This window comes from Miniopterus natalensis, chromosome X, assembly GCF_054644295.1.
Source record: "Miniopterus natalensis isolate mMinNat1 chromosome X, mMinNat1.hap1, whole genome shotgun sequence".
Classification (NCBI taxonomy): domain Eukaryota; kingdom Metazoa; phylum Chordata; class Mammalia; order Chiroptera; family Miniopteridae; genus Miniopterus; species Miniopterus natalensis.
Genome location: NC_142103.1, coordinates 27,775,594 through 27,785,308, shown reverse-complemented (window position 1 = coordinate 27,785,308; position 9,715 = coordinate 27,775,594).

Sequence of the window (9,715 nt, the reverse complement as noted above, 5' to 3'; positions counted from 1 at the left end):
TCAGTCCTCTGGGTGGAGGCACAAGGGATGGAGGATATAGAACCTAAGAGTCCTCCTCATATGTGGCCTGCTTGCCTGTCAGTCTGTCCATTTGTCTGTCTGGCTGCCTCATCTCCTTCATCCTTGCAGATGCGCATCCTTTTCCCGCTTTCCATCTTCTGGTCATCTCTGGTGAGCTTGGTGGGCCCTTGGTAGCTCTCAAAATCCCCCTTCCCCCGATACCCTTTCTCTAGCCTGGCTCTACTGTGGGAAGGGATAGGTAGGTGTCCCTGGCAGGGCCGGTGCAGGACTGACACACAGCAGGCTTTGCAGACTTCAGAGGAGTCAAGGGGGCCAAGAGTAATGACCTAGTAGCTGGCAGCCCTGGACAGAGGAGAGAGGCAAGGAGGGTGGGTCTTCTCCTCCCTTGATTCTCTCCATTTGCTTATAGCACCCAGGTGCTTCAGCAGCTCCATGTCTCTGCTGGACCCTTTTCCAAATTCCCTCATGCATCATTTAAACTGCTCTGGGACTTACCCAAGTACCTTGCCCTCCCTCTCTTTTTTTCTTGATTCTCTTCCTTCTTCTCTCTCTGAAGCTTTCCTTTATCCTCTCCCCATCTCCATTTCCCTCCCCTTTTCTTCTCTGTCTCACTTGTGTCTATCTCCCCCTCCTATTTTCCTCTCACTTTCTCTCCACCCCTATTTTCTCTCTCAATCTCCCCATCATCTCCATTCTCTCATGTTCTCCTCCTAAATTACAACAGTGAAAAGCCAAGGATTTTCATTTCTTCTTCATTGGAAACTCACATCCCCCCCTCTGCTGTGTGTGCTGGAGGGAAATCTTGGTGACACTTCACAGGGGTCAATCTCAGAGCTAACTGTAGCGCCCACCCCTAGCCTCGCCAGAAAGGGGTTTGTAGGGATTCTAAACTCTTCTATGGATCCATTGGGTACTTAAAAAGATTAATGACAACAAGACAATGATGGGTGGGAGTTGTGGCTGTGTTATTATTAAAGAGGAGGAATTTTAAAATCATATATGAAAAGGAAAGAAGACAATTGTAAAGAATACACAGTGAAATGTTGATGGGGCAGTTGGGCTTTTGGAATTGGTAATGGGAGGATTTGGTACTGGTACCTCAAATAACACTTATATGGCGAATAAGTACAAAGTACCAAGTACAGTACTAATTTTCCTAAAAACATTTTCAGTAGCCTTTTCACCTGCTCTCCCTCCCTCCTTGCTTTCTGTTAGCATCATAATCCTCACTCCAAAGGCAAGAACCAAACTTTACAGAACCTCCCAGAACCTACAGGACTCCAGGCTAGGGAGCTAAGGGCAGGCGGTGGCAGGTGGGGGAAGTAGGCTGGTTGGGAGGGAGGTTGGGAGGCATTTGTCCCTGTTTAACTCCCTCCCTTCAACAAACCTAATCATGTCCCTTCTGCTGCCTCAACTATTCCCAATCGCTCTCAGGCTGAAGTTCAAGGTGGTGCATGATTTGGCCACTTTGCTTGTCCCACTAATACATCTAGACTTGCCTGTCTCTCCAGCTTTCACGTACTTTCACATGTTGTTCCCCTTTACCAAAGTACTCTTTCTTCCACTCTTATTCATTATTCTAGACTAAATTTTACTGTCACTTTCTCTAGGAAGACTTCTTGAACTGAACCCCTCTCCAGGTCTGGGCTAGGAGACCTTCCAAGGTGTTCCCACAGGATCCTTGCCTTCTCCCTTCCTAGCATCCCTCACACTCCATTACAGTCGTCAGCTTACTTGCACCTCTCCCTCGCTTTACCATAAGGCTATACCATGAACTTCCTGAGGGCAGAGATGCATTATCCACCAAATGCCCTGGGGCCCAGTTCAGAGCACGGCACATTATTGGCAAATAGTGAACATTTATTAAAAGATGCATCCTGGGCACCCAGAGATGCTTCCCCAAGCACAGTGCCTCTGCATCTTTCTCTGTCAAACAAGAATGAGAAGTTTCACATGTAGGGAGAGGTTCAGCATGAAGTAATAGTAATAAGGAGAAAGGAGGAAGCTGTTTTCCTTCCTTTGTCCCTTAGGCCCATGACATCACACTCATCATCTGGAATTCTTGGCTAATGAAATACAGGTCCATTGTCTTGATGTCACCTCCTGTGTGCCTGTGGGATCCCTGAGTGCTGAGAGCAGAACATGGTAGGCTTGCTGGAAGGAAAGATCCCTTCTTATGAGAGGCTGTAGCAATGACAAAATGTCCGTCTGGCTTGAAGAAGGGATACAGCTTTCCTAGGATGCTGGAAGCAGACTCTTTGGGAGAAAAGGGGAGAAAAAGGAGGCAAGGAACTGTGTAGGCTACTCCTAGGAGTTGACAAGCATCAGGGAAAATGCCCATTCAAGAGTTCCCTGTACCAACAGAAAGCGATAACCTCTCAAGATCGCCTCAGCATTGTGGTCTAAGAAAAGTACAAAGTTGTGTCCAGCTTTTCCCCATACCCTTTTATCTTTTTATTATCAAAGGATGGTATATATGAATCTCCATGTTCCAAAATGTATTGTACCCCTTTCCTGTTTTGCAGTTGGCTGTCACATTGGCCCAAAGACTGGCTGTATTGCAGTGCTGAGGTTGTGTAGAAGCTACAAGCAAAGTGTTTTCCAGTGTGAAAGGTACTATTTCATCATGAAAACATTATTGAGCTGCTAAAAATGGATTAAACATATTTTCATAAATGTTTAATTTTAGGAAAGCGTCTGTCACATTTCAGCTCTATGTAAGGCAAATTGCAATTGTACCTTCCTGACAGGCAAGCTTCCTGAAACCTCAGTCTGAGGAGCAGTATGTCTGTGTTGGGGTGGGTATTATTTGGTGAATTCAGTGACTTCTAGGGTTTAATTTTGGGGGCAAAGTTGGACAATCATTTGGCTTACCTTCCTGAACTCAACTCCCCCATGTTGCCTATCCCACTTATTGAAGTAAGAGGTGGTCTGAGGGGGTACCTCGAGGAGGTAGCTTGTGTCTCCAATTTGAGGAAATTCCCAGAGCATTAGCTACTTTTAGAAGCATTTGGGTAAGAAGGTGTGTGTGTGTGTGTGTGTGTGTGTGTGTTAAAAAAAAGGCAGATGCCTCTTTAGAAATCTGCTGATGAGGACCCAGGAGTTTCAGTTGGATCTCCAAGGAGCAAGGCTGAATCTTTTTGCTGTGTGGATTTTTCTTTTCAGGGTCATTTTCAACCTCCAAGGATGTGACAGTTTACTTGAATGTGAGGGCTCAACTTCTGGTGCTGAGTGAACACTGCTGACAGAGGCAGGATGCCCTTTTGCCTTTCAGACTGAAAGAGACATGTATAGTGTGTGTGGGCAGTGGGAATTTCAGTCCTTGTCTCAGCTGGAGGAAGAAAGAATAAAATGGCAGATGAGTTAGGCATGTTCAGTGCTCTCCTAAGATTTTTGGAGAGTGATTTGTTTTTATTAAGTCTAATGACTCAAAGATTAGCCTTCTTTCTTTTTATGGAATATCTCAGACATGGGTTTTGCAGACAAAGCCTGGGGTATCTAAACTTGGGTGGGGGGAGCCTGTGGAGAGGTTAATTGAACTTCCAGTTCTCAAAGACAAACCAGGTGTCAGCACCAGGATAACACCAGTGAGCACTGGTCCTGCCTCTATTGCTAGGCTCTCTGTTTAGTGTCCAGGGCACAAGAGAGAAGTGGGGCTCCAGCCAGGGAAGGTGTATTGACTGGCATCCAGGTATGCATCATTTCTCCCCTGCTGGATCCTCAGAATCATTATTTATCCCATCAACCACTTGGGAGTAATTCACTAGATGTGCAGAAGAGTTTAAGGTTTCCACAGAGTTTGCATTAACTCTCCTTGTCTCTTGTCTCTCGTAACTCTGAAACATTGTTTTTTTGGAGATGATAGGACCATATCACGCCTCTCCTCAAAAGTAAATTGGTTTTTGCTTGTGATCATGCTCATGAATATCTTAGTTCACTCATCTGGGGACTGAGATCATTCATGCTATGTAGAGGTGTAAAGCCTTTACATAACATAAAAGCAACAGAACTTGGAAAGATGAATAAATATTTACTGTATAGAATGGATCACTTTCCAGTAATTCGTGCATGCACTCAACAAATATTTATTGAGTGCAAATCATATAACAGATGTACTAGGTGCTGGAGGTACAACAGTGAACAAAGCAGATGAAGTCCATGTCCTCATGTAGCTTATACTCTAGTGTGGCAGTAATGTACAGTTGACCCTTGAACAACGTGGGGAGGGAGGGGTGCCAACCTTCCAGTGCAGTAAAAAATTTGGCATATAATTTTTAAAAATTATTTATAACCATCCTAAAAAATATAAATGCTTGTATATTTGTTTAGCTAAAAGTTAAAATATTATCTCTTGAAAATGAAAATACATACACTTTACATTGATACAGATATATCTGAGTTTATAAATATGTCAGCATAGATTTGGTGTTTGGGTTGACTCTGTTCCCACAATAACCATCATGCTTTTCCCCAAACATCCTGTAAGATACTGTGACTGGTGAATGCCTTATAAAGCTATTGTGTAATTTAAATTGTGGTATGATGTTACACATTGGATTAATTTAAAACTCTGGCACTCTGGGAGCCAGACAGACCTGGACTCATCTTGGTTAGCTTCTTACTGACTGGACAACTTAGGGAAAGTTTTTAAATTTTTGATATATTTTTTTCATTATCTGAAGGGCTGTAATTAAGAAACATATAAATAATGTATTTGGAATTACTAAAATAAACTGGACAATTAATAGATGTTAGTGCCCTTCTTCCCATTATCATTTTTATTCCCCCAATATAATGGAATAATCATGATATGGATACATAAGAGATTTTTTTCCTTAAGTTCAAACCCATTAAATCAAATCAGGTACAAAGATGTCTGAGAAATCATATAAATGTTACTGTGAAGGGCTGAATGTAACTATGAGAATGAAAAGAGGTGAAGAAGTGCCAAAGTCAACTCTAGAAAATGTTCCCTGAAACCAAAACACTTCTGCATACTAGACAACCTGAGCTTGCAGTGTCCAAAATTGTGTTAAAAAGATAACCTGTTTGTAGGACAGAGAATCAATAATAATAATAATAAAAGCCAATGTTTAGAATACAGGAAAAATCAGGAAAACAAGAAAATAGAACATAGGAGCAAAATGATTTAAAAAAAAAAGATAGAGTGGCTATTTTCTTAAACTCTGAGAGGATATATAGGAAGACTCCACATTAAAATGAAGCTGCAGCCTGGCCGGGCGTGGCTCAGCGGTTGAGAGTCGACCTAGGATCCAGGAGATTGAGGTTCGATTCCTGGTCGGGGCACATGCCCGGGTTGCGGGCTCGATCAATGGCTCTCTTGTCATTGATGTTTCTATCTCTCTCTCCCTCTCCTTTCCTCTCTCTGAAATCAATAAAGCTATATTTAAAAAAAAATAAAAAAATAAAAAAATAAAATGAAGCTGCATACTCCCTATGTGTACTTCATATCAGCATTGGAAGATGAACTAGCCTATGTCCTCTTCAACTGGAATTACTCTGAGAAGTTACTCTGGGATGTCAGGATGACTGAGCTGGAGGATATGTACGTATTTAGAGTTATTTATTTTTTACTTTTTATAGAATTTATTGGGTGACATTGGTTAATAAAATTATAAAAGTTTCAGGTGTAAAATCCTATAATATATCATCTGTATATTATATTGTGTGTTTATCACCCCAAGTCAAGTCTCCTTCCATCATCATTTATCCCCCTTTACCCTCTCTTGCCTCCCTCGACTCCCCTTTCCCTTTGGTAATCACCATAATGTTGTCTGTATTATGAGTTTTTTTCTGAATCCCTTCACCTTTATCACCCATCCCCTCAACCCACCCTCCCCTCTGACAGCTGTCAGTCTGTTGTCTATCTATGAATCTGTTTCTATTTTGTTTGTTAGTTTATTTTGTTTATTAGATTCCACATATAAGTAAAATTATATAGTACTTGTCTTTCTCTGACTGGCTTATTTCACTTAGCATAATACTCTCCATGTCCATCCATGCTGTCACAAAGGGCAAGATGTTTTTCCTTTTTATGGCTGCATAGTATTCATTGTGTAAATGTCCCACAGCTTTTTTACCCACTCATCATGGACACTTGGGCTGCTTCCAAATCTTGGCTATTGTAAATAACACTGCAATGAAAATAGGGGTGCATATATTCTTTTGAATTAGTGTTTTGGGTTTCTTCAGATGTATTTACTGAAGTGGAATCACGTCATAAGGCAGTTCCATTTTTAAGTTTTGAGGTAACTCCATTCTGCTTTCCACAGTGGCTGCACCAATCTGCATTCCCACCAACAGTGCACGAGGGTTTCCTTTTCTCCACATCCTCACCAGCACTTGTTGTTTGTTGATTGATTGATTTATGTATTTATTTAATATTATTTAAAAAAATATGTATCTTTATTGATTTCAGAGAGAGGAAAGGAGAGGGATAGAAAGATAGAAACATCAATGATGAGAGAGTCATTGATCGGCTGCAGCCCGCAACCAGGGCATGTGCCCTGACAAGGAATCGAACCCCAATTGCCTGGATCCTAGGTTGACGCTCAACCTCTGAGCCACACCCAGCCTGGTGAGCATTTCTTCATATGTCTATCAGTAATCTGTATGTCCTCTTTGGAGAAGTGTCTATTCAGGTCCTCTGCCCATTTTTAAATAGGATTATTATTATTTTTTTGGTGCTGAGTTTTATAAGTTCTTTATAAATTTTGGATATTAACCCCTTATCAGATGTGTCATTGGCCAATATGTTCTCCCACTCAGTGGGTTGTCTTTTCATTTTGTTGATGTTTCCTTTTGCTGTCCTAAAACTTTTAAATTTGATGTAGTTCCATTTGTTTATTTTTTTATTTATTTCCCTTGCCTAAGGTGACAGATCAAAAAAAATATTGCTACGAGAAATGTCTGAGGTTTTACTGCCTATGTTTTTTTCTAGGATTTTTGTGGCTTCGAGTCTAACATTTAAGTCTTTAATCCATTTTAAGTTTATTCTTGTGTACAGTGTAAGAAGGTGGTCTAGTTTCATTTTTTGAATGTATCTGTCCGATTTTCCCAACATCATTTATTGAACAGACTATCTTTACCCCATTGTATGTTTTTGCCTCCTTTGTCAAGTATTAACTGACCATAAGTAGTAGGTTTATATCTGCGCTTTCTATTCTGTTCCATTGATTTATATGTCTGTTTTTATGCCACTACCATGCTGTTTTGATTTCTATGGCTTTGTAGTGTAGTTTGATATCAGGTATTGTGACACCTCCAACTTTGTTCTTCTTTCTCAAGATTTCTGAGGCTATTCAGGATCTTTTGTGGTTCTATACAAATTTTTGGAATATTTGTTCTAGTTCTATGAAATATGCCATTGGTATCTTGATAGGAATTGCACTGAATGTATAGATTGCTTTGGGTAGTATGGACATTTTAATGATGTTAATTCTTCCCATCCATGAACACAGTATGTGCTTCCACTTATTTGTGTCTTCTTCAACGTCTTACAATTTTCCTAGTACAAGTCTTTTACATCCTTGGTTAAATTTATTCCTAGGTATTTTTTTTGGAAACAATTGTTAGTGGGATTGTTTTCTTAGTTTCCATTTCTGATATTCATTATTGGTAAGTGCAACTGATTTCTGGACATTTATTTTGTATCCCTCTACTTTACTGAATTCATTGACCAGTTCTACTAGTTTTTGGTGGAATCTTTAGGGTTCTCTATATACAACATCATGTCATTTGCAAATAATGACAGTTTTACTTCTTCCTTTCCAATTTGGATGCCTTTTATTTCTTTTTGTTGTCTGATTGCTGTGGCTAAGACTTCTAGTACTATGTTGAATAAGAGTGATGAAAGTGGACATCTCTCTCTTGTTCCTGTTCTTAAGGGAAATGCTTGTAGTTTTTGCCCTTTGAGTATGATGTTGGCTGTAGGTTTGTCATATATGGTCTTTATTACATTGAGGTATGTTTCCTCTATTCCTACTTTGCTGAAAGTTTTTATCATAAATGGGTGCTAGATTTTTATCAAATGATTTTCTTGCATCTATTGATATAATCATGTGGTTCTTATTCTTCATTTTGGTTATGTGGTGTACCAAACTTATTTATTTGTGGATATTGTACCAGCCTTGCATCCCTGGAATAAACCCCACTTGATCATGGTGTATGGTCTTTTCAATGTATTGCTGAATTTCGTTTGCTAATATTTTGTTGAGGATTTTTGCATCTATGTTCATCAAGGATACTGGCCTTAATTTTCTTTCTTTGTAGTTTCTTTATCTGGTTTTGAAATTAGGATAATGCTGGACTTGTAAAATGAGCTTGGGAGTCTTCTTTCCTCTTGACTTTTTTGGGATAGTTTGAGAAGGCTAGGTGTCAGTTCTTCTTTGAATGTTTAGTAAAATTCACCTGTGAAGCCATCTGTTCCAAGACTTTTGTTTGTCTGGAGTTTTTTGATTACTACTTCAATCTCATTAGTTGTTATTGACATATAATTTTTGATTCCCTCCAAATGTAACTGTTAAAAGTCTACTGTTGACTGGAAACCTCACTGATCATATGAAGAGTAGCTTAACACATATTGTGTATATTCTGTGTTGTATACTATATTTTTACAATAAGGTAAGCTAGAGAAAATAAATGTTAAGAAAATAATAAGGAAAAGAAAATACATTTATAGTACTGTATGTATTTATTGAAAAAAAATCATGTATAATTGGACCCATAGAGTTCAAACCATGTTGTTCAAGGATCAACCGTAATTCCTTACCAAAGAAGGTTCTACATGGGTCACTAGCAGTGCTGCAGAGCCTTAGTACCTCTTACAGCATTTGAGTTGAGCATTTATTACATGGCTTAGAAAAAGACTACTTTGCAGCAGGCAGGAATGAGTTTTTTATTTCCATTCATCCCAGAACCTGTCTGTTAGTCACATCATAAAGGTTGTACTTGCTAGATACCCTCTCAAGAAACTTATTTTCCAATAATCCAATCCCAAACTGAATACACATGTTCAAGTTCCATGGGTACCTCTGGTGGTTTGTCTGTGACTGCTAATAAGAACCTTTCTCACTAGGAGAGTTAGGGAGATTAATGGCATTATTAGCTGTCTTGCTATGGTGCTTCTCTAAGTGATCTCCAGTTATTTAAAATTCTCTCTCTCTCCCCCTCCTTTTCTCTCTCCCTCTCTCCTCTTCTGTCTTTCTTTTTTTGGTTTTGCCATGAATAAATTCAATGTCTGCTGCAATAGGACACTGGACACTGAAATAAGGAAAAATCTAGTTGGTGACTAAATATAATTACACAGAAAGCTGAATTTACATTAATGATAGCAACCATATAGTTATAGTTAAATCAGCAAATTTTATATGGCAAGAATTAGAAATTTAACATTAGATGCACTAGTTAAATATTGCACTTCTGTAGTGTTCACAGTCTGAGTATACACACATGTGTGCATGCAGGCAAACCCACAAACACAGAGCTCTTCCTAATAATCTGAAGATGATGCCCCTGCTGCCAGTAATTATTATCCAAGAGTGTGACCGTGGGATATGATGAAGTTGGGATGTGATGTTAGACCTTTTCATCCTGAGTCCAGGTGGATCTTTTTCTTTGATTTGCGGCTGTGGTTTCTACATGTATTGGACTAATGAAGCCCTTTTAGCCACAG